At 47.9% G+C, this 26,107-nt stretch overlaps 4 long non-coding RNA genes across 4 annotated transcripts; all 4 read left to right on the forward strand.

The window, feature by feature from the left end:
• The first annotated feature begins 1,452 nt into the window (after nt 1-1,452).
• Nucleotides 1,453-3,221, forward strand: LOC125990109 (uncharacterized). Its single transcript, XR_011086023.1, has 3 exons — nt 1,453-2,721; nt 2,936-2,998; nt 3,085-3,221. It is a non-coding gene; the product is annotated as an uncharacterized lncRNA (long non-coding RNA).
• Nucleotides 3,222-6,325: 3,104 nt separating this feature from the next.
• Nucleotides 6,326-8,265, forward strand: LOC137839763 (uncharacterized). The gene is made up of 3 exons (XR_011085947.1): nt 6,326-6,435; nt 6,581-6,658; nt 8,186-8,265. It is a non-coding gene; the product is annotated as an uncharacterized lncRNA (long non-coding RNA).
• Nucleotides 8,266-18,594: 10,329 nt separating this feature from the next.
• Nucleotides 18,595-20,363, forward strand: LOC125990110 (uncharacterized). Its single transcript, XR_011086026.1, has 3 exons — nt 18,595-19,863; nt 20,078-20,140; nt 20,227-20,363. It is a non-coding gene; the product is annotated as an uncharacterized lncRNA (long non-coding RNA).
• Nucleotides 20,364-23,479: 3,116 nt separating this feature from the next.
• Nucleotides 23,480-25,419, forward strand: LOC125990236 (uncharacterized). Its single transcript, XR_007488854.2, has 3 exons — nt 23,480-23,589; nt 23,735-23,812; nt 25,340-25,419. It is a non-coding gene; the product is annotated as an uncharacterized lncRNA (long non-coding RNA).
• The last annotated feature ends 688 nt before the right edge of the window (nt 25,420-26,107 follow it).

Raw genomic sequence — 26,107 nt, forward strand, 5'->3', positions numbered from 1 at the left:
TTCAAGCAGGAGCATTGTGCGCACGCGTTTGAACACGCTTTAGACTTGTTTTGCCGTTTTCAGCAGCTCAAAGCTCCCGTTTTGTCAGCGCCTTTGCCACTCGCTGTGCGCTGAAAACGACGGACTCGCCCGGCTGCTCAGCCCGTCAACCATGAGCCGCGAGCGCGACGTCATTGTCCGTAGGCAGCTAGTGGCAAAATGCACCCTGTTAGAGTTGCGCTCGCTCCAACTTATTTTGCAAGAACCACACGGGAGACAAGTAAGTTCTTTTGGACACCTGCAGGTGGAGAGTCCATCCGTTGTACGAATGAAGTCTGACTCTCGGCTCCCGCACGAGCATTTTTATTAAGAGAAACAGGGTGGGTGTAAGAGTGGATTGAATAGAGAAAGCCCTTGACCTCTAGTCAAAACATAGCAAGGGATGTTTTACGACTTTGTGTAGGAAGGGATAAGCGATAGGGATAAATAAGGGATAAATAATATTATTTATTACAGGTTGCAGTCAAAGTCAAAGCAACATAATCATACGATAAAGATAATCTGGAAAACCCTGACACACCCTGTAGTTGTCACTTTTGGAAAAGACGAGCGTCCCTCCAATCATCGCCGGTGACGGGTTTTTCAGGCTCTGGAGACAGGAGCTCATGTCAGAAATGTCATCGTGAGTCGCGTTTGTTTCTGCGCCGGAGCCGTTCGTTCCCTTTGCATCCAAAGAATCTCAAAGGCGGATTATTTGTGTCGACAGGAGAGAGATTTGCTGCTACGATACCGACGTCGAGAATCTCTGAGGAGGAACAAAGCGTGAGGTCCTGCAAGGTGAGTCTGTTTGTTTGCGGCTGCTTGGTGTTGCGCAAGATGAAATGGCCTTTTTCTCGCTATCGTTCCTCTCGTCGATTCATCGTGAGGTGTCGCTTCAGTTTGTTCAGAGAGATGTTTGCTTCCGCGCCCGCAGGTCATCGAAACATTTTACGGCTACGACGAAGACGTGTTGGTGGACTCGGACGGATCGTCCTTGTCTTTTCACACCGACAGAACCCCCGACACGGAACCCGAAGAGGTAGCCCGCCATTTCTGCCAGCGTATTGGCGCCAAACATTCCTCTTCAGCCTGGAATCGGACTCGTCTTTGCGTCGCGGGTGCTTTGTCGCCGGTCTGACTGATTCTGGTACTAGTGCTGTGTTGCATTGGTGTGTGCATGAGGAGGCGGAGCTTCGCTACCGCCAGCTGACGCAAGAATATCAAGCGCTGCAACGAGCCTACGCTCTGCTAGCCCAGACCAGCGGAGGGGACTACGACGCCGAGAAGGAGATCAAGGTGGCGCCCCTTCCCGCAACCCCCGGCCGGGTCGCAGCCTCCCCGTTCTCACCCAGCCTCGGGTGTTCTCTGGTCTGAAAGGAGGAGGAGGAGCCTCCCTCCTCCTCCTTTCAGACCAGAGAAAAGCTGATGGTAGTGTCAAACGCACCTCTTTCAATAATCACTCTTCCCTTAAATATCTACGAAAGTTATTTAATTCTCTAACATGTTCGGAGTTACTTTTTACGCGGCCCGTCAAAAGGGGAAACGGGCCTGCGCCCTTCAAATAATTAAATTACTTTCAGTTCTACACCAAACCGATAATCCGATTCAAACACTTCCGTTAATTTATTCAGACGAAGCAAACTTTCAAACGGATTGAAATTCACTCGTGTCTCAAATAACTACGAAAGTTATTCAATTCTCTAAAATTGTCTGATGTTACTTTTATTTATTACGGTCCTATGTTATACCATAATAACCCCCCGCACATTAATCAAATTGTCAAATCAACCCCGAACCATCGATTGTACATTCAGTACAAATCAGCGCACAACAAAGTAGATGAATATAAACAACACATTTATTGAAGAAACATGAAATAGAATTACAAATCTTAATCACTCCAGAAACCGAACAATTTCACCCACTGATACCCGTGTTAATAAAATCATTCAATCCCAGAACAATTCGATTGCAAAACACAGTTCATGAAAGAGGGAATCAATTTTTAGCCAAGCAAAGAAATCAAGAAGTAAAAATCACATTTGTGCTTCTCCAAACAATTTATGTCACGCCACTATTCTCATAGTGACGGGTCCCTTGATCGAATTGACTAACAATATTGCTTTAAGCTGTTACAGAATACATTTTTAGCCAAGCAAACCCCGGCCGGGTCATACCAAAGACTATAAAAATGGGACCCATTGCCTCCCTGCTTGGCACTCAGCATTAAGGGTTGGAATTGGGGGGTTAGATCACCAAATGATTCCCGAGCGCGGCACCGCTGCTGCTCACTGCTCCCCTCTCCCCCAGGGGATGGATCAAAATCACATGGGGATGGGTTAAATGCAGAGGACAAATTTCACCACACCCAGATGTGTGTGTGACGATGATCATTGGGAAAAAAAAAAAAGTAAAAATCACATTTGTGCGTCCATGCGTGACTCACAATCCGACACCGTGTTCCTGTTTTATTTCTATTTTAACTTGCTTAGCTTATTTTGGCCCCTTTTTTGGTCTCATGTTTTGGTCTGGCGCCATCTTTTGGACAAATTTGGAATTTCAGCTCTGCCAATTTATTCCTGTGAACAATCCATATTTTACCATTTGCACCATCTCTTCCCCCCATGTTACATGACAGTAGAAATGGGTCACTATCAAAGCAGAGTAGCAGATCTGGAGTCAGCGCTGAAGCAACAAGGACAGGTAAGCTTATCAATGAGCACACCTTTTTCTCAGACAAAATAGCTACATTCTTCAGTCACTCATTCGTCTGGCATTACTGGACCAACACCCCCCCCCCCTGAACGTGGCTGGGAAAATGTGGAGAAAAGCAAATGTCATTTTCCAGTCAACCAAAGAATTTGTGGATGAAAATGACACAACATTCCAAAGCTGTCCACGCGTTTGTCTCTTCTAGAATGTCAAGTGGGTGGAGGAGAAGCAGCTGCTGCGTCAGAGCAATCAGCAGTTGGCCGAAAAGGTGACGGAAAGAAAGGCGCTGGGCGGAGTCGCTTGGCGTCACACCCGTCCGGAAGCCCCGCAGATGAGGTCTGACTGTCTTTTCAGGTCAGGCGGATGGAGGCGGAAGAAGCGCGTCTGAAAGAGCACATCCAGGATATCCGAGACCAAAACGAACTGCTTGAGTTCCGCATCCTGGAGCTGGAGGTGGGAAGACTCGCACAAGCGTTTTGAGGCCAGAGATGTGACGGACGGACGGACGGACGGACGGACGGATGCATGCCTCTGCCTTTCAGGAGAGGGAGTGGCGCTCCCCCGTCTTGAAGTTTCTGCAAGTCCGTTTCCCAGACGGCCTCAGCCCTTTGCAGATCTACTGCGAGGCCGACGGCGTGAGCGTACGTAAGGCGTCCCTCGCAACCCTAACCTTAACCTGAGGTCCCAGAACACCTTACATTGCTCCTTGCGCCTTTCCCCAGGACATCGTCATCAGTGATCTGATGAAGAAGCTGGACATCCTGGGCGATAACGCCGTAAGTGTATGTCGAACTCCTTATGTTCGCACTCCACGAGACTCGGCGGCTCAAATGTGACTTTTGGAAGGCTTTGCGCTGAAAGAACCTTGTTGACGCTGTGCCTTTGGGCTCTTGCAGAATCTCACCAACGAGGAGCAGGTGGTCGTGATTCACGCCAGGACCCTTCCCACCCTAGCCGAGAAGGTAACGCGCACGTCCACGCACGCTCTCGCATTCTGCTTATGTGACAGCAGCCTTTCCTCAGTGGTTAGAATACATCAAAGTGACCAAGTCAGCACTTCAACAGAAGATGTTGGACATTGAAAGTGAGAAGGTAGACAGACACGCGACATCAGCCAAGGGGAACTCGGGGCAATGTGCCCCAACAATTCTGACCTTGAGCTGTGCTAGGATATGTTCTGCAACCAGAAGGGCTACCTGGATGAAGAGTTGGACTTCAGGAAGCGTTCCATGGACCAGGCTCATAAGGTAAGCCGCCCTCAAATCTCCCGCCGGACTACTGATGGACGAGGATTGCGGCCCAGAGGATCATGGAGCTGGAGGCCATGTTGTACGAGGCGCTACCGCAGCGGGACTGCCCCGCCACGGACGGCGAAAAAGCCAGCCACGCTGGCGTGAATGACGTGCTGACGGCGGATCAGAGACAAGAGCTTAGGAGCGCCGTGGACCAATGGAAGCGAGCCCTGATGTGGGAGTTGAGGGAGCGCGACGCTTGCATCCTCCAAGAGAGAATGGATCTGCTGCACAGCGCGCAACAGGTAAGGGCCCAAAGCCAGCCCGGCACTTACTTGCACGCTTACTGGCTTTTGAAGGCTACTTTCCATTTGTCCGTCCTAGAGGAACAAAGAGCTGAAAGAATTCATCGAAGCTCACAAGAGACAAATCAAACAATTGGAGGAGAAGTTTCTGTTTCTCTTTCTAGTCTTCTCCTTGGCCTTCATTCTGTGGCCCTAACACCAGCTGGTGAGTGAGCTCCAGCGGCACCGCACTCGACACCTCCGATACACTGCCAGCCGGTCTCAGACGTTGGCAGACGCTCCGATGCCGACGTATACCCCCCGCCACGGTGACAGAGGCACCGCGTCACACCGGCGCTCATCCAATCAGAAGGCAGGAAAGGCAAATTCACATGCAGGGCACTCTTGAACCAGAAGAGAGCGCCACAAAAAACGGTTGTTGCCCCAAACGCGCACTAAAAAGGGTCAGAATAACAAGAGTCCCACCGGCCAGCCGGGGCCACCCGTCCATCCATTTCTTCAGGGGGGGAAAAAATTGGAGTCACCGGTGAGTACATTTTGCATTTAGCTCTGCTTTTCTGCTTCTGTCTTCAAGTGTGTGGCATCCTGCGACCAAAGATTCAGCCAACCCCAAAGCGGTTGACCTCAACGTCCCACCACCATTCCTACCAGAGCAGGTGACGTGATGCTTTGGACATCCTTCCGTCTCAGATGCCCAAAAGTACTCTTTGCCACATCTGCGGCAATACGGTGTCTTTTCAAAGGTGCAAATAAATCCAGCGTGGGCGGAACACGCACGTCTTCGGTTTTTCCCGCTTTGTTTGTGTGACAGCTGTTGTGAAAATTTTACACAAATAAAGTTGTATAGTACAGGTTTGGCCAAGCCGCAACTCCCGAACCGCATGCGGCTCTTTTATGTTCATATCAACATTTGTGTGTGTGTGTGTAGGTGTGTGTGTGTGTGTGTGTGGGGGGGGGGGGTTGTGCGTGTTGGCTTCACTTGAGTTCAATTTAGTATTTTCGTCAAAAGCGCATGTGGTGAAATTCCACAAAGTAGGATGGGCAAACACATTCCAGTAAACTATTAGTGTCAATTGGGCTCTCGAAATGGCAGGGAAAAGATGCACAGCAAAACGAAAATATGTAGATGAACACAGGACGTTTTTATCAGAGTGGGAAAGTTTCTATTTTTTGTTGAACGTGATGGCAAACCATTCTGCCTGATACGTCAGACCTCAGCGCATTTCAAAGATTCAAATCTTCAGCGCCATGCACTTCAGCTCACTCCATGCTAACATTGATCAGGCGTCGAACCCGCAACATCATGCTTAAGAGGTGGACATGCTAACCAGTGCGCCATTATGTCAACGCATAACAACTGTAAGAACTTCCGCCGGAATTCAAATCCGCGGGGAGAGTTGTTTAAAAGGGAGTGGGCAGAAGAATTATTTAATTTATTTAAATCTATTTGGAGTGTGCGCCATTATGTCAATGCATAACAACTGTAAGTCTACTAAACAAAACAGCGGTTGCTATATGACGTCTGCCACGTCGTGGTCACGTGACGCGGACGTGACGTCGACGCCTACTTTACATCCCACCGATCACAGGACCCCTCGGCTGCATAACCGCGCCCCCTTCCCAACCAATCGGATTTGCTATACGCGAAAACGACGCCAATGGGCGGGCTCTTCCGCCAGAATTTAAATCCGTGGGCGTGGCTCGCAACAGGAAGTAGGAAAATGGCGATGTTGACAAAGACACAGCGGATGGTAACATACGACTAACGAGAGAAATATTTTTATTTTCTGCTTGCAACTGGACCGTCCAGAGCGTACACGGTAAGTACAACTCATCGTTTTTAAAAAGAAGTACTTTTGTTGCCCTGAAAAGCGAGTGAGTGTGGCGTTTGGGGGGAACGTCGAATTTCGACGATTCTTTCTGGTCAACGGTTGTAAATGATTGCGTTGATTAAAAAAGAAAACTTGATGTAACTCTACTTTTAACTGCCGTTTCAGATAAGCGGGTATTACGTCGCAGTCATGTGCCGCGGATATGACGTAATTGGCTGAACTTCCACCAAAATTCAAATCTGTTGGCGCGATGGCCGTGAGCCACTGAGCAACGACGAATATCAACAGAAATATCTTTATTTTCTGCTTGCAACTGGACCGTCTACAGCGTACACGGTAAGTAACACTCATTGTGTTTAAAGAGATTTACGTTTGTAATAGCAACGTGTAGCTGAGGCGCTAGCAGAAGTGTAGCCGCGTTGCGTTGTACGTGTGAATATTGGTCCAGGCGAAATGTTAATGTTTAATTTCATTCCTTTAGGTTCCACGGTGTTTGTTGGCTGCAAGTTTTCCACTGCAAGAAGAGGCTCGTATCATTGACCAGGAGCGAGCTACAACGGTGAGTAGCCATAACATTTATGTTAAACACTTCCTATTTCATGTCTAACAGTACTTGATTTAACAAATAACCATAAATAAATACAGTGTGGGCACTGAAGTTAACATATGTGATTATACTGCCTAATCTGTCACCGAGTATATTGTTGCAAAGTAATATAAGATCCAAAGTTGTAATTCAGAATAGTTTTCAAAAGAAGGCCATTAGAATTATATACAAGTCTGATTACCCTGAACATAACAACAAGCTATTAATTAAATCACAAATTCTTCAATTCAAAGATTTGGTAGATTATCAGAATAATAATGTCTAACAGTAATTGATTTAACACATCACGATAAGTAGATTGAGTGTGGGCACTCTCAAGTTAACATATGTGATTATACTGCCTAATCTGTTACAGAGTATGTTGTTGCCAAGTAATGTAGAATAGATCCAAAGTAGTAATCCAGAATAGTTTTGAAAAGGCCATTAGAATAATAAACAAATCTGATTACCTTGAACATAATAGTTAAGTGTTGAATATGTCCTATGAAGTCAAAATTTGGCACCATCATGTGGTGAAATTTGGAATTGCATCACATCCAATTTTGCCTGGGAACAAACAGATTAAATAAATCTTAGACTTAAATAAGCCACTCCTTCTCAAACAAGTAAACTCTGCCCATTTTGCGCAGTAGATGTTCTGTTAATATCTAGTATTTATACAAAGTCATAATTTAAATTGCTTTTAACCTTCATTCATCGCTTCAACCAACATTACTCGCTCTTATTACCAACTTGTATCGATTTAACTGAGCGTTTAATACTTCCTATCAGGTCTCAAGTCAAGATTTGGCAAAATACAATTTCAGCAAATCCAATTTTGCCAGGCAACAAAAAGAGATTAAATAAACTAAATAAGTCTTCTTCCCATTAAATAAATCAGAAAAGTCTGTCTTGCAACCAGTCCTCTTCAAACAAGTAAAGTCTGCCCGTTTTGTGCCGTAGATTTTGTGTCTATGCCTAGTATTTATACAAAATCATAATTTAAACGACTTCATTCCTTCATTCACTTTGGAAATTTGGAATTGCAGCAAATCGAATTTTGCCAGGGAACAAAAATAGATCAATTAAACTAAATAAGTCTTCTTCCCATTAAATAAATTAAAAAAGTCTGTCTTGTAACCAGTCCTTTTCAAACAAGTAAAGTCTGCCCATTTTGTGCCGTAGATTTTGTGTTTATGCCTAGTATTTATACAAAATCATAATTTAAAGGATTTCATTCCTTCATTCACTTTGGAAATTTGGAATTGCAGCACGTCAAATTTTGCCTGGGAAGAAAAGTAGATTAAATAAATTTAATAAGTCTTACTACTTCCCAATAAATAAATTAAATACGTCTTACTTGTTCCCACTCCTTTTCAAAAAAGTAGTTTAAAACGAGGGCCCTTCACTCAACCTTTAACCTCAACACCGCACGTCACATTGTGTTGTATCTGTGAATGTTGGTTGTGGCCAAATGATAGTTTTCTTTCATTCGTTTAGGTTCCACGGTGTTTGTTGGCTATATGTTTTCCACTGTCAGAAGGATGAAAATACAAAGTACAACGCTTGGACGTGGGCGACGACGTCACCGGTGAGTCCTTCCTTCCTATTTATTTACCTTCTAGGTGCTAGGTGCCGCACTGAACAACATTATGCCGCACTGAACAACATTATGCCGCACTGAACAACACCATGCCGCACTGAACAACACCATGCCGCACTGAACAACATTATGCCGCACTGAACACCATGCCGCACTGAACAACACCATCCCGCACTGAACAACACCATCCCGCACTGAACAACACCATCCCGCACTGAACAACACCATGCCGCACTGAACAACACCAAGCCGCACTGAACAACACCATGCCGCACTGAACAACACCATGCCGCACTGAACAACACCATGCCGCACTGAACAACACCATGCCGCACTGAACAACACCATCCCGCACTGAACAACATTATGCCGCACTGAACAACATTATGCCGCACTGAACAACATTATGCCGCACTGAACAACATTATGCCGCACTGAACAACATTATGCCGCACTGAACAACATTATGCCGCACTGAACAACATTATGCCGCACTGAAAAACACCATGCCGCACTGAACAACACCATGCCGCACTGAACAACACCATGCCGCACTGAACAACACCATGCCGCACTGAACAACACCATGCCGCACTGAACAACACCATGCCGCACTGAACAACACCATGCCGCACTGAACAACACCATGCCGCACTGAACAGCACCATGCCGCACTGAACAGCACCATGCTGCACTGAACAACACCATGCCGCACTGAACAACACCATGCCGCACTGAACAACACCATGCCGCACTGAACAACATTACGCCGCACTGAACAACATTACGCCGCACTGAACAACACCATGCCGCACTTAACACCATGCCGCACTGAACAACACCATGCCGCACTGAACAACACCATTCCGCACTGAACAACACCATGCTGCACTGAACAACACGACGCCGCACTGAACAACACCATGCCGCACTGAACAACACCATGCCGCACTGAACAACACCATGCCGCACTGAACAACACCATGCCGCACTGAACAACACCATGCCGCACTGAACAACACCATGCCGCACTGAACAACACCATGCCGCACTGAACAACACCATGCCGCACTGAACAACACCATGCCGCACTGAACAACACTATGCCGCACTGAACAACATTATGCCGCACTGAACAACACCATGCCGCACTGAACAACACCATGCCGCACTGAACAACACCATCCCGCACTGAACAACACCATCCCGCACTGAACACCATCCCGCACTGAACAACACCATGCCGCACTGAACAAATCCATGCCGCACTGAACAACACCATGCCGAACAACACCATGCCGCACTGAACAACACCATGCCGCACTGAACAACACCATCCCGCACTGAACAACACCATCCCGCACTGAACAACACCATCCCGCACTGAACAACACCATTCCGCACTGAACAACACCATGCCGCACTGAACAACACCATGCCGCACTGAACAACACCATGCCAAACTGAACAACACCATCCCGCACTGAACAACACCATCCCGCACTGAACAACACCATCCCGCACTGAACAACACCATCCCGCACTGAACAACACCATTCCGCACTGAATAACACCATGCCGCACTGAACTACACCATGCCGCACTGAACTACACCATGCCGCACTGAACAACATTATGCCCCACTGAACAACAATATACCGCACTGAACAACATTATGCCGCACTGAACAACATTATGCCGCACTGAACAACATTATGCCGCACTGAACAACACCATGCCGCACTGAACAACATTATGCCGCACTGAACAACATTATGCCGCACTGAACACCATGCCGCACTGAACAACACCATCCCGCACTGAACAACACCATGCCGCACTGAACAACACCATGCCGCACTGAACAACACCATGCCGCACTGAACAACACCATGCCGCACTGAACAACACCATGCCGCACTGAACAACACCATCCCGCACTAAACAACACCATGCCGCACTGAACAACATTATGCCGCACTGAACAACATTATGCCGCACTGAACAACATTATGCCGCACTGAACAACATCATGTCGCACTGAACAACACCATGCCGCACTGAACTACACCATGCCGCACTGAACAACACCATCCCGCACTGAACAACACCATGCCGCACTGAACTACACCATGCCGCACTGAACAACACCATGCCGCACTGAACAACACCATGCCGCACTGAACAACACCATGCCGCACTGAACAACACCATGCCGCACTGAACAACACCATGCCGCACTGAACAACACCATGCCGCACTGAACAACACCATGCCGCACTGAACAGCACCATGCCGCACTGAACAACACCATGCCGCACTGAACAACACCATGCCGCACTGAACAACACCATGCCGCACTGAACAACACCATGCCCCACTGAACAACATTACGCCGCACTGAACAACACCATGCCGCACTTAACAACACCATGCCGCACTGAACAACACCATGCCGCACTGAACAACACCATGCCGCACTGAACAACACCATGCCGCACTGAACAACACCATGCCGCACTGAAAAACACCATGCCGCACTGAACAACACCATGCCGCACTGAACAACACCATCCCGCACTGAACAACATTATGCCGCACTGAACAACATTATGCCGCACTGAACAACATTATGCCGCACTGAACAACATCATGTCGCACTGAACAACACCATGCCGCACTGAACAACACCATGCCCCACTGAACAACATTACGCCGCACTGAACAATATTATGCCGCACTGAACAACACCATGCCGCACTGAACAACACCATGCCGCACTGAACAACACCATGCCGCACTGAACAACACCATCCCGCACTGAACAACACCATGCCGCACTGAACAACACCATGCCGCACTGAACAACACCATGCCGCACTTAACAACACCATGCCGCACTGAACAACACCATGCCGCACTGAACAACACCATGCCGCACTGAACAACAACATGCCGCACTGAACAACAACATGCCGCACTGAACAACACGACGCCGCACTGAACAACACTACGCCGCACAGAACAACACGACGCCGCACAGAATAACACAATACCGCACAGAACAACACCATGCCGCACAAACAGTTTTAGATAATATTACGTCGCAGTCATGCGACGCGGACATGACGTCAATAGGCGGAACTCATGGCAAAATTATAATCCGTGGGCGTGGCTTGCAACAGGAAGTAGGAAAGCGGCAATGCTGGCAAACAAGACACAGCGGTTAGTAACACGACGACTAACAAGACAAATATTTTTGTTTTCAGCTTGCAACTTGACCGTCTAGAGCGTACAAGGTAATTACAACTCATTGTTTTGAAAAATATGTTTTTTTGTTGGCCTGAAAAGCGAGGCAGTGTGGCATTTGGGAGGAACGTCGAACTCGGCGTCTGCTTCCAGCCACAGACGCCAAATTTCGACGATTATTTCGACTGGTCAACGTTTGTAAATTATTGCGTTGATTAAAAACTTTATTTAACTCTACTCTTAACTTTGCCGTTTCAGATATGCGGGTATTACACCGCGGAAATGACGTCAATAGGCTGAACTCTGGCCAAAATTCAAATCTGTGGGCGCAATGGCCTTGAGCGAGACAACGGATACAAACACGACGATTATCAACAGAAATATCTTTATTTTCTGCTTGCAAGTGGACCGTCTAGAGCGTACACGGTAAGTACAACTCATTGTGTTTTAAAAGATTTATGTTTGTGTAGTTTGCGTTGCGTTGTATCTGTGAATGTTGGTTGAGGCTAAATGTTAATGTTTAATTTCCTTCCTTTAGGTTCCACGGTGTTTGTTGGCTGTATGTTTTCCACTGCAAGAAGAGGCTCGTATCATTGACCAGCAGGAGCTACAATGGTGAGTACCCCTTTCGTCGTCCATTTATGTTAAACACTTCCTGTTTCATGTCTAACAGTACTCGATTTAACAAATAACCATAAATAAATACAGTGTGGGCAGTCAAGTTAACATATGTGATTATCCTGCCTAATATGTTTATCACAAATATGTCACTAATATGTTTATTTGTTTATCACAACACCTTTGGACCTTCAGCAATCGATTATTTCCCTTCATCTACATAGAGACAGAACGATGGTGTCTTAAACATCTCATTCATTTCACCAAATAACTTCACGCAGGTGGATAACGGCCGTCTCGGTCACGCTATGTTGCGTGATGCAGTTTTGAAGAACCAAATGCATTTATTCAATGAATAAGTCAAGCTAGATCTATGTTTATGATGTTGTACGTTACGGTACCGATTGAAGTTGAGTCCGAAGCCAGTGGAAAACAGCGCTGCGTTTGTGCTCTCCAGGTACAAATGTTGTGATCTCTGACTGACGACCGGGCGAGACTCGAGTAATAGATGTCCAAACGAGCTCCGGCAGGGCGGGTCAAGGCGGAGCGAACGGACGCCTTTCAGGCCGCCAATGACGAGCTGAGAGCCAAACTGATGGACGTCCAGTTAGAACTTCAGCAGGAGAAGAACAAGGTGAAAACCTCAACAGACAGACACTGCCTTCCTCCCTGCCTGCTTCCCTGCCTGCCTCCCTGCCTGCCTCCCTGCCTGCCTGCCTCCCTGCTTGCCTCCCTCCCGCCCTCCCTCCCTCCCTCCCTCCCAGTTTCCCCGATGTAGATTTGACTTGCGTGTGCCATGACTGTGTCAGCCTACGTCAACAAATGCACCGAGGACGTCAGCACCACTAAGAATATCATCACCCGGGGCAACCAACGACCCTGGATGACTGAGGAGGTACGTCAAACGCTACGAGCGCGGAACTCTGCCTTCAAGTCTGGCGACAAGGAGACACTGAGGACAGCGAGAGCCAACTTGAACCGTGCCATCAGGGTAGCGAAGCGAGACCACAGTCGAAAAATTCAGGATCGTTTCCACGACGCCAACAACACCAGGAGTATGTGGCAAGGCATACGGGCGATTACAGACTACAACTCACCCTCCCCCCCCGGTGGGTGAAGTTGATGCTGACTTTCTAAATGGTCTAAATAACTTCTTTGGGAGGTTCGAGGCACTAAACGGCACTCCAGCAGTTAAAACTGTCCCCCATCAGGAAGAGGAGGTACTCTGCCTTGACTCCGCCGATGTGTTGAAGACCCTGAGGAGAGTCAACCCCCGTAAGGCCCCTGGCCCCGACAACATTCCTGGGCGTGTGTTCAGGGAATGTGCAAGTCAGCTGGCTGGGGTCATCACAGACATTTTTAACACCTCGCTGGGCCAAGCCACAGTGCCAGCGTGCTTTAAGACTGCCTCCATCATTCCGGTGCCGAAGAAACCTCAAATCACCTCATTTAATGATTACCGGCCTGTTGCACTGACTCCGGTCATGATGAAGTGCTTCGAACGGCTGCTTAAAGATCACATCGTTTCCAGACTCCCCCCATTATTTGACCCGTTCCAGTTTGCCGACCGGCAAAACCGCTCCACTCAGGACGCCATCTCCTCCGTTCTTCACCTGAGCCTGGCTCACCTGGAGGAGAAGAACACCCATGTTCGGATGCTGTTCCTGGACTTCAGCTCAGCGTTTAACACCATCATCCCACAGCATCTAGTAGGAAAATTGGAACACCTGGGCTTCAACACCCCCCTTCGCAACTGGCTGCTAGACTTCCTCACCAACAGACCTCAGTCAGTCCGGGTCGGACAGAACACCTCTGATGTCATCACCCTCAGCACAGGCTCCCCTCAGGGCTGCGTCCTGAGCCCCCTGCTGTTCACCCTGATGACACACGACTGCGTCCCCAGGTTCACCACCAATCACATCGTGAAGTTCGCAGACGACACAACGGCGGTGGGGCTCATCAGAGACAACAACGACCTGGACTACAGAGAGGAGGTGGAGCAGCTGGTGGGCTGGTGCAGAGACAACAGCCTGATCCTGAATGTGGAGAAGATGAAGGAGATCATCGTCGACTTCAGAAAAAAACAGCCTCACCACGCTCCACTGATCATCAACAGCTCAGCTGTGGAGGTGGTCAGCAGCACCAAATTCCTGGGGGTCCACATCACAGAAGACCTCACCTGGACTATGAACACTACGGCACTGATCAAGAGGGCACAGAAGCGCTTGTACTTCCTGCGGAGGATGAGGAGAGCCCACCTGCCCCCACCCATCATGAGGACGTTCTACAGGAGCACCATAGAGAGCATTCTGACAAGCTGACTCTCTGTGTGGTGTGGAGGCTGCACCGCCTCCGATTGGAAGAACGTGAGGAGAGTGGTGAGGACAGCAGAGAGGATCATAGGGGCTCCTCTTCCCTCCATTCAGGACATTTCATCTCAGCGCTGCATGTCCCGTGCCCGTAACATCATCAATGACCCATCACACCCCCACCATGGACTGTTCTCCCTGCTGCCCTCTGGGAAGAGGTTTCGCACAATCCGCTGCAGGTCCACCAGGTTCTGCAACAGCTTTTTCCCTGCTGTCATCAGACTGTTGAACATTAGAACTGTTGAGCTCTAAACTGAACTCTGCATCACACATTCACAGAACTGTACTTTATGACACTACGGACCTCTATCTTGCACTATCTCGCACTACCAACTTTACTGAACTTGTGTAAACCCTTTAAATAGAAGTTTAATACATGGTTTAGCATTCCTCTGCACACTCTTGAATACTGTTTTGCCTACTTGCACTATTGCATAATTAGCACTGCTGCACTTTATACTTATTTGTAATATATATATATATACAGTATATGTATATATATATTTTCATAGGATATGTTACTTCTATTCAACTGCAATATCACTACTTTGTTGTAAGCCGTGTGCAACGAAATTTCGTTTTGTATGCACCATGTGCAGACAAGATGACAATAAAGTTTGTCTAAGTCATGTCAGGTCAGCTGTCTGGAGAGAGAGAGAAGTCAGGACCTGCGGGCGGAGCACCACCGTGCCACCGCCGCCATGACGGAACTCAAAAGCAAACTCCATGAGGAGAAGCAGAAAGAGTTAGCCGTTACCAGGGAGACATTACTGCGGCAGCATGAAATGGAGCTGATGAGAGTGATCAAAATCAAAGATGGAGAGATCCAGCGACTGAATGCCTTGGTCCTCAGCCTGAGGGACGGCTCCATGGACAAGGTGATCCGCTCAATCCGTGTCTGACTATCCGCACGCCACGTCGGGCTCCGATGCGGCCGCTACCGTATTGTGTAGCTTGTCCTCAGTAAGCGTCGCGGCGCTCCGTTGCGGTCTCAACGGCCCGATGTGGCGCAATGTCTGCTCAGGTGAGGAGCGGGGGCGCTTTGCTGGCGGAAGTGGAGGAGACGCGGCGGTGTCGGGAGACCGAGCGGTGTCGCCTCCACCAGGAGCGCGGAAGAAGCCCTGGCAGCGGCCCAGCAGGCCTGGCAGTCCCGAGCGGCCGAGCTCCGATCGGCTCATCACCAGCATCGGGAGGAGCTGAGCCGAACCAAGAGAGACTGCGAGAGGGAGATCCGCCGACTGGTAGGACTGATCAGATGCGCGGTGCGTGGCTATGTTCCCAATTTCGTTGTATACCTGCAGTGCAATGACACCTAAGGCATTCTATTCTATTCTATTTCACAAGAAGAAAACGTCCGGTTGCTCGCTTCGCTTTTGTCACAGCAATGGTGTTCTAGTCGATTCAAGATAAAAATTGGCCGGTTGCTCTCTTTGTTTTTGTCACAATTCTGGCAAATGAGTTTGCCCGCCTGCCTGAGCGCTCCCCGTTTGTACATCCAGATGGATGAGATCAAGCTGAAAGACAGAGCGGTTAGTGTTTTGGATAAATCCCTGGGGCCGGCCACGTCCACCGCCTTCAGCTGCAGACTCAGGCTGCCGAGCAGCAGATCGCTGCCCTGAGGGATTCCCAAAGGGCGGGCCTAAACTACCCTGGAAGTGGGGTCAACGGCGCTACTAGCAATCCTCTTCATAGCGTAAGCCACCTCATCACACACTTGCAGTACGCATGACTTAGTTCGTTGCTGGAGGAAGGTAGCACAAAAACAGTTTTGAACTTTGAACGAGTGGTTGTGTGTGTGTGTTGCGGGGCGTTTTCAGTCTCAGGAGGATCGGGACACGCGAAGGTTTCATCTGAAAATCGCTGAGCTCAGCGCAGTCATCAGGAAACTGGAGGATCGAAACGCCCTGCTTTCTGAAGAGCGCAATGAACTGGTAATTTATTGACGGCACGCTTGAAGGTTTGCGCTACGTTTGATGCGCGCCATCCAGCGAGGCACCCATTGCGCTTGCTTATTAGTTGAGCGGCGCGGCGAGTCGGTTGCCTGGTAGATGTCTTTTATTGGGAGCCAAAGCCACGATTCCGTTCAAACCGATGCAAAAGGAATGGATACGTTCTGGCCCGCGTGTTGTGCGTCTTTCGCATCCCGCACTTCATGCTTGCAGCTTAAGCGACTGAGAGAAACAGAAAGCCAGTTTCTGCCACTCCTGTACAAAAACAAACGCCTGAGCAGGAAGAATGAAGAACTCTCACTGGTGCTGTGTCGCCTTGAAAACAAAGTGCGCTTTGTCACCCAGGAGAACGAGGAGATGGCAAGCTTGGTAAGTCGACGCGGACAACGGCGGCGTGCCAACAGAGTCCACTGCATTTGTGTTCCACAGAGAAGGCCTAGTTCGCTCAATGACCTGGAGCGCGGTTGCGGCCAGCAGGACGGTGAAATGGAGTTCCTTCAAGTTGTGGAGCAGCGGCACATCATCGACGACTTGTCCAAGGTCTTCAGGCAGGTGACTCGGTGCACGTACGGCAGCGCCGCGCTCGCTCGCTGTCGCCAGGAAACCTTTTCCGTCCAAAGCTTGGCCGGCGGCCGCCATCCAAAAAATTGGCCCCTTAAACTCCGACCTTTCAAGCAGGAGCATTGTGCGCACGCGTTTGAACACGCTTTAGACTTGTTTTGCCGTTTTCAGCAGCTCAAAGCTCCCGTTTTGTCAGCGCCTTTGCCACTCGCTGTGCGCTGAAAACGACGGACTCGCCCGGCTGCTCAGCCCGTCAACCATGAGCCGCGAGCGCGACGTCATTGTCCGTAGGCAGCTAGTGGCAAAATGCACCCTGTTAGAGTTGCGCTCGCTCCAACTTATTTTGCAAGAACCACACGGGAGACAAGTAAGTTCTTTTGGACACCTGCAGGTGGAGAGTCCATCCGTTGTACGAATGAAGTCTGACTCTCGGCTCCCGCACGAGCATTTTTATTAAGAGAAACAGGGTGGGTGTAAGAGTGGATTGAATAGAGAAAGCCCTTGACCTCTAGTCAAAACATAGCAAGGGATGTTTTACGACTTTGTGTAGGAAGGGATAAGCGATAGGGATAAATAAGGGATAAATAATATTATTTATTACAGGTTGCAGTCAAAGTCAAAGCAACATAATCATACGATAAAGATAATCTGGAAAACCCTGACACACCCTGTAGTTGTCACTTTTGGAAAAGACGAGCGTCCCTCCAATCATCGCCGGTGACGGGTTTTTCAGGCTCTGGAGACAGGAGCTCATGTCAGAAATGTCATCGTGAGTCGCGTTTGTTTCTGCGCCGGAGCCGTTCGTTCCCTTTGCATCCAAAGAATCTCAAAGGCGGATTATTTGTGTCGACAGGAGAGAGATTTGCTGCTACGATACCGACGTCGAGAATCTCTGAGGAGGAACAAAGCGTGAGGTCCTGCAAGGTGAGTCTGTTTGTTTGCGGCTGCTTGGTGTTGCGCAAGATGAAATGGCCTTTTTCTCGCTATCGTTCCTCTCGTCGATTCATCGTGAGGTGTCGCTTCAGTTTGTTCAGAGAGATGTTTGCTTCCGCGCCCGCAGGTCATCGAAACATTTTACGGCTACGACGAAGACGTGTTGGTGGACTCGGACGGATCGTCCTTGTCTTTTCACACCGACAGAACCCCCGACACGGAACCCGAAGAGGTAGCCCGCCATTTCTGCCAGCGTATTGGCGCCAAACATTCCTCTTCAGCCTGGAATCGGACTCGTCTTTGCGTCGCGGGTGCTTTGTCGCCGGTCTGACTGATTCTGGTACTAGTGCTGTGTTGCATTGGTGTGTGCATGAGGAGGCGGAGCTTCGCTACCGCCAGCTGACGCAAGAATATCAAGCGCTGCAACGAGCCTACGCTCTGCTAGCCCAGACCAGCGGAGGGGACTACGACGCCGAGAAGGAGATCAAGGTGGCGCCCCTTCCCGCAACCCCCGGCCGGGTCGCAGCCTCCCCGTTCTCACCCAGCCTCGGGTGTTCTCTGGTCTGAAAGGAGGAGGAGGAGCCTCCCTCCTCCTCCTTTCAGACCAGAGAAAAGCTGATGGTAGTGTCAAACGCACCTCTTTCAATAATCACTCTTCCCTTAAATATCTACGAAAGTTATTTAATTCTCTAACATGTTCGGAGTTACTTTTTACGCGGCCCGTCAAAAGGGGAAACGGGCCTGCGCCCTTCAAATAATTAAATTACTTTCAGTTCTACACCAAACCGATAATCCGATTCAAACACTTCCGTTAATTTATTCAGACGAAGCAAACTTTCAAACGGATTGAAATTCACTCGTGTCTCAAATAACTACGAAAGTTATTCAATTCTCTAAAATTGTCTGATGTTACTTTTATTTATTACGGTCCTATGTTATACCATAATAACCCCCCGCACATTAATCAAATTGTCAAATCAACCCCGAACCATCGATTGTACATTCAGTACAAATCAGCGCACAACAAAGTAGATGAATATAAACAACACATTTATTGAAGAAACATGAAATAGAATTACAAATCTTAATCACTCCAGAAACCGAACAATTTCACCCACTGATACCCGTGTTAATAAAATCATTCAATCCCAGAACAATTCGATTGCAAAACACAGTTCATGAAAGAGGGAATCAATTTTTAGCCAAGCAAAGAAATCAAGAAGTAAAAATCACATTTGTGCTTCTCCAAACAATTTATGTCACGCCACTATTCTCATAGTGACGGGTCCCTTGATCGAATTGACTAACAATATTGCTTTAAGCTGTTACAGAATACATTTTTAGCCAAGCAAACCCCGGCCGGGTCATACCAAAGACTATAAAAATGGGACCCATTGCCTCCCTGCTTGGCACTCAGCATTAAGGGTTGGAATTGGGGGGTTAGATCACCAAATGATTCCCGAGCGCGGCACCGCTGCTGCTCACTGCTCCCCTCTCCCCCAGGGGATGGATCAAAATCACATGGGGATGGGTTAAATGCAGAGGACAAATTTCACCACACCCAGATGTGTGTGTGACGATGATCATTGGGAAAAAAAAAAAAGTAAAAATCACATTTGTGCGTCCATGCGTGACTCACAATCCGACACCGTGTTCCTGTTTTATTTCTATTTTAACTTGCTTAGCTTATTTTGGCCCCTTTTTTGGTCTCATGTTTTGGTCTGGCGCCATCTTTTGGACAAATTTGGAATTTCAGCTCTGCCAATTTATTCCTGTGAACAATCCATATTTTACCATTTGCACCATCTCTTCCCCCCATGTTACATGACAGTAGAAATGGGTCACTATCAAAGCAGAGTAGCAGATCTGGAGTCAGCGCTGAAGCAACAAGGACAGGTAAGCTTATCAATGAGCACACCTTTTTCTCAGACAAAATAGCTACATTCTTCAGTCACTCATTCGTCTGGCATTACTGGACCAACACCCCCCCCCCCTGAACGTGGCTGGGAAAATGTGGAGAAAAGCAAATGTCATTTTCCAGTCAACCAAAGAATTTGTGGATGAAAATGACACAACATTCCAAAGCTGTCCACGCGTTTGTCTCTTCTAGAATGTCAAGTGGGTGGAGGAGAAGCAGCTGCTGCGTCAGAGCAATCAGCAGTTGGCCGAAAAGGTGACGGAAAGAAAGGCGCTGGGCGGAGTCGCTTGGCGTCACACCCGTCCGGAAGCCCCGCAGATGAGGTCTGACTGTCTTTTCAGGTCAGGCGGATGGAGGCGGAAGAAGCGCGTCTGAAAGAGCACATCCAGGATATCCGAGACCAAAACGAACTGCTTGAGTTCCGCATCCTGGAGCTGGAGGTGGGAAGACTCGCACAAGCGTTTTGAGGCCAGAGATGTGACGGACGGACGGACGGACGGACGGACGGATGCATGCCTCTGCCTTTCAGGAGAGGGAGTGGCGCTCCCCCGTCTTGAAGTTTCTGCAAGTCCGTTTCCCAGACGGCCTCAGCCCTTTGCAGATCTACTGCGAGGCCGACGGCGTGAGCGTACGTAAGGCGTCCCTCGCAACCCTAACCTTAACCTGAGGTCCCAGAACACCTTACATTGCTCCTTGCGCCTTTCCCCAGGACATCGTCATCAGTGATCTGATGAAGAAGCTGGACATCCTGGGCGATAACGCCGTAAGTGTATGTCGAACTCCTTATGTTCGCACTCCACGAGACTCGGCGGCTCAAATGTGACTTTTGGAAGGCTTTGCGCTGAAAGAACCTTGTTGACGCTGTGCCTTTGGGCTCTTGCAGAATCTCACCAACGAGGAGCAGGTGGTCGTGATTCACGCCAGGACCCTTCCCACCCTAGCCGAGAAGGTAACGCGCACGTCCACGCACGCTCTCGCATTCTGCTTATGTGACAGCAGCCTTTCCTCAGTGGTTAGAATACATCAAAGTGACCAAGTCAGCACTTCAACAGAAGATGTTGGACATTGAAAGTGAGAAGGTAGACAGACACGCGACATCAGCCAAGGGGAACTCGGGGCAATGTGCCCCAACAATTCTGACCTTGAGCTGTGCTAGGATATGTTCTGCAACCAGAAGGGCTACCTGGATGAAGAGTTGGACTTCAGGAAGCGTTCCATGGACCAGGCTCATAAGGTAAGCCGCCCTCAAATCTCCCGCCGGACTACTGATGGACGAGGATTGCGGCCCAGAGGATCATGGAGCTGGAGGCCATGTTGTACGAGGCGCTACCGCAGCGGGACTGCCCCGCCACGGACGGCGAAAAAGCCAGCCACGCTGGCGTGAATGACGTGCTGACGGCGGATCAGAGACAAGAGCTTAGGAGCGCCGTGGACCAATGGAAGCGAGCCCTGATGTGGGAGTTGAGGGAGCGCGACGCTTGCATCCTCCAAGAGAGAATGGATCTGCTGCACAGCGCGCAACAGGTAAGGGCCCAAAGCCAGCCCGGCACTTACTTGCACGCTTACTGGCTTTTGAAGGCTACTTTCCATTTGTCCGTCCTAGAGGAACAAAGAGCTGAAAGAATTCATCGAAGCTCAGAAGAGACAAATCAAACAATTGGAGGAGAAGTTTCTGTTTCTCTTTCTAGTCTTCTCCTTGGCCTTCATTCTGTGGCCCTAACACCAGCTGGTGAGTGAGCTCCAGCGGCACCGCACTCGACACCTCCGATACACTGCCAGCCGGTCTCAGACGTTGGCAGACGCTCCGATGCCGACGTATACCCCCCGCCACGGTGACAGAGGCACCGCGTCACACCGGCGCTCATCCAATCAGAAGGCAGGAAAGGCAAATTCACATGCAGGGCACTCTTGAACCAGAAGAGAGCGCCACAAAAAACGGTTGTTGCCCCAAACGCGCACTAAAAAGGGTCAGAATAACAAGAGTCCCACCGGCCAGCCGGGGCCACCCGTCCATCCATTTCTTCAGGGGGGGAAAAAATTGGAGTCACCGGTGAGTACATTTTGCATTTAGCTCTGCTTTTCTGCTTCTGTCTTCAAGTGTGTGGCATCCTGCGACCAAAGATTCAGCCAACCCCAAAGCGGTTGACCTCAACGTCCCACCACCATTCCTACCAGAGCAGGTGACGTGATGCTTTGGACATCCTTCCGTCTCAGATGCCCAAAAGTACTCTTTGCCACATCTGCGGCAATACGGTGTCTTTTCAAAGGTGCAAATAAATCCAGCGTGGGCGGAACACGCACGTCTTCGGTTTTTCCCGCTTTGTTTGTGTGACAGCTGTTGTGAAAATTTTACACAAATAAAGTTGTATAGTACAGGTTTGGCCAAGCCGCAACTCCCGAACCGCATGCGGCTCTTTTATGTTCATATCAACATTTGTGTGTGTGTGTGTAGGTGTGTGTGTGTGTGTGTGTGTGTGTGGGGGGGGGGGGGTTGTGCGTGTTGGCTTCACTTGAGTTCAATTTAGTATTTTCGTCAAAAGCGCATGTGGTGAAATTCCACAAAGTAGGATGGGCAAACACATTCCAGTAAACTATTAGTGTCAATTGGGCTCTCGAAATGGCAGGGAAAAGATGCACAGCAAAACGAAAATATGTAGATGAACACAGGACGTTTTTATCAGAGTGGGAAAGTTTCTATTTTTTGTTGAACGTGATGGCAAACCATTCTGCCTGATACGTCAGACCTCAGCGCATTTCAAAGATTCAAATCTTCAGCGCCATGCACTTCAGCTCACTCCATGCTAACATTGATCAGGCGTCGAACCCGCAACATCATGCTTAAGAGGTGGACATGCTAACCAGTGCGCCATTATGTCAACGCATAACAACTGTAAGAACTTCCGCCGGAATTCAAATCCGCGGGGAGAGTTAACTTGTTTAAAAGGGAGTGGGCAGAAGAATTATTTAATTTATTTAAATCTATTTGGAGTGTGCGCCATTATGTCAATGCATAACAACTGTAAGTCTACTAAACAAAACAGCGGTTGCTATATGACGTCTGCCACGTCGTGGTCACGTGACGCGGACGTGACGTCGACGCCTACTTTACATCCCACCGATCACAGGACCCCTCGGCTGCATAACCGCGCCCCCTTCCCAACCAATCGGATTTGCTATACGCGAAAACGACGCCAATGGGCGGGCTCTTCCGCCAGAATTTAAATCCGTGGGCGTGGCTCGTAACAGGAAGTAGGAAAATGGCGATGTTGACAAAGACACAGCGGATGGTAACATACGACTAACGAGAGAAATATTTTTATTTTCTGCTTGCAACTGGACCGTCCAGAGCGTACACGGTAAGTACAACTCATCGTTTTTAAAAAGAAGTACTTTTGTTGCCCTGAAAAGCGAGTGAGTGTGGCGTTTGGGGGGAACGTCGAATTTCGACGATTCTTTCTGGTCAACGGTTGTAAATGATTGCGTTGATTAAAAAAGAAAACTTGATGTAACTCTACTTTTAACTGCCGTTTCAGATAAGCGGGTATTACGTCGCAGTCATGTGCCGCGGATATGACGTAATTGGCTGAACTTCCACCAAAATTCAAATCTGTTGGCGCGATGGCCGTGAGCCACTGAGCAACGACGAATATCAACAGAAATATCTTTATTTTCTGCTTGCAACTGGACCGTCTACAGCGTACACGGTAAGTAACACTCATTGTGTTTAAAGAGATTTACGTTTGTAATAGCAACGTGTAGCTGAGGCGCTAGCAGAAGTGTAGCCGCGTTGCGTTGTACGTGTGAATATTGGTCCAGGCGAAATGTTAATGTTTAATTTCATTCCTTTAGGTTCCACGGTGTTTGTTGGCTGCAAGTTTTCCACTGCAAGAAGAGGCTCGTATCATTGACCAGGAGCGAGCTACAACGGTGAGTAGCCATAACATTTATGTTAAACACTTCCTATTTCATGTCTAACAGTACTTGATTTAACAAATAACCATAAATAAATACAGTGTGGGCACTGAAGTTAACATATGTGATTATACTGCCTAATCTGTCACCGAGTATATTGTTGCAAAGTAATATAAGATCCAAAGTTGTAATTCAGAATAGTTTTCAAAAGAAGGCCATTAGAATTATATACAAGTCTGATTACCCTGAACATAACAACAAGCTATTAATTAAATCACAAATTCTTCAATTCAAAGATTTGGTAGATTATCAGAATAATAATGTCTAACAGTAATTGATTTAACACATCACGATAAGTAGATTGAGTGTGGGCACTCTCAAGTTAACATATGTGATTATACTGCCTAATCTGTTACAGAGTATGTTGTTGCCAAGTAATGTAGAATAGATCCAAAGTAGTAATCCAGAATAGTTTTGAAAAGGCCATTAGAATAATAAACAAATCTGATTACCTTGAACATAATAGTTAAGTGTTGAATATGTCCTATGAAGTCAAAATTTGGCACCATCATGTGGTGAAATTTGGAATTGCATCACATCCAATTTTGCCTGGGAACAAACAGATTAAATAAATCTTAGACTTAAATAAGCCACTCCTTCTCAAACAAGTAAACTCTGCCCATTTTGCGCAGTAGATGTTCTGTTAATATCTAGTATTTATACAAAGTCATAATTTAAATTGCTTTTAACCTTCATTCATCGCTTCAACCAACATTACTCGCTCTTATTACCAACTTGTATCGATTTAACTGAGCGTTTAATACTTCCTATCAGGTCTCAAGTCAAGATTTGGCAAAATACAATTTCAGCAAATCCAATTTTGCCAGGCAACAAAAAGAGATTAAATAAACTAAATAAGTCTTCTTCCCATTAAATAAATCAGAAAAGTCTGTCTTGCAACCAGTCCTCTTCAAACAAGTAAAGTCTGCCCGTTTTGTGCCGTAGATTTTGTGTCTATGCCTAGTATTTATACAAAATCATAATTTAAACGACTTCATTCCTTCATTCACTTTGGAAATTTGGAATTGCAGCAAATCGAATTTTGCCAGGGAACAAAAATAGATCAATTAAACTAAATAAGTCTTCTTCCCATTAAATAAATTAAAAAAGTCTGTCTTGTAACCAGTCCTTTTCAAACAAGTAAAGTCTGCCCATTTTGTGCCGTAGATTTTGTGTTTATGCCTAGTATTTATACAAAATCATAATTTAAAGGATTTCATTCCTTCATTCACTTTGGAAATTTGGAATTGCAGCACGTCAAATTTTGCCTGGGAAGAAAAGTAGATTAAATAAATTTAATAAGTCTTACTACTTCCCAATAAATAAATTAAATACGTCTTACTTGTTCCCACTCCTTTTCAAAAAAGTAGTTTAAAACGAGGGCCCTTCACTCAACCTTTAACCTCAACACCGCACGTCACATTGTGTTGTATCTGTGAATGTTGGTTGTGGCCAAATGATAGTTTTCTTTCATTCGTTTAGGTTCCACGGTGTTTGTTGGCTATATGTTTTCCACTGTCAGAAGGATGAAAATACAAAGTACAACGCTTGGACGTGGGCGACGACGTCACCGGTGAGTCCTTCCTTCCTATTTATTTACCTTCTAGGTGCTAGGTGCCGCACTGAACAACATTATGCCGCACTGAACAACATTATGCCGCACTGAACAACACCATGCCGCACTGAACAACACCATGCCGCACTGAACAACATTATGCCGCACTGAACACCATGCCGCACTGAACAACACCATCCCGCACTGAACAACACCATCCCGCACTGAACAACACCATCCCGCACTGAACAACACCATGCCGCACTGAACAACACCAAGCCGCACTGAACAACACCATGCCGCACTGAACAACACCATGCCGCACTGAACAACACCATGCCGCACTGAACAACACCATGCCGCACTGAACAACACCATCCCGCACTGAACAACATTATGCCGCACTGAACAACATTATGCCGCACTGAACAACATTATGCCGCACTGAACAACATTATGCCGCACTGAACAACATTATGCCGCACTGAACAACATTATGCCGCACTGAACAACATTATGCCGCACTGAAAAACACCATGCCGCACTGAACAACACCATGCCGCACTGAACAACACCATGCCGCACTGAACAACACCATGCCGCACTGAACAACACCATGCCGCACTGAACAACACCATGCCGCACTGAACAACACCATGCCGCACTGAACAACACCATGCCGCACTGAACAGCAC

This window comes from Syngnathus scovelli, chromosome 20 (genome assembly GCF_024217435.2).
Source record: "Syngnathus scovelli strain Florida chromosome 20, RoL_Ssco_1.2, whole genome shotgun sequence".
Classification (NCBI taxonomy): domain Eukaryota; kingdom Metazoa; phylum Chordata; class Actinopteri; order Syngnathiformes; family Syngnathidae; genus Syngnathus; species Syngnathus scovelli.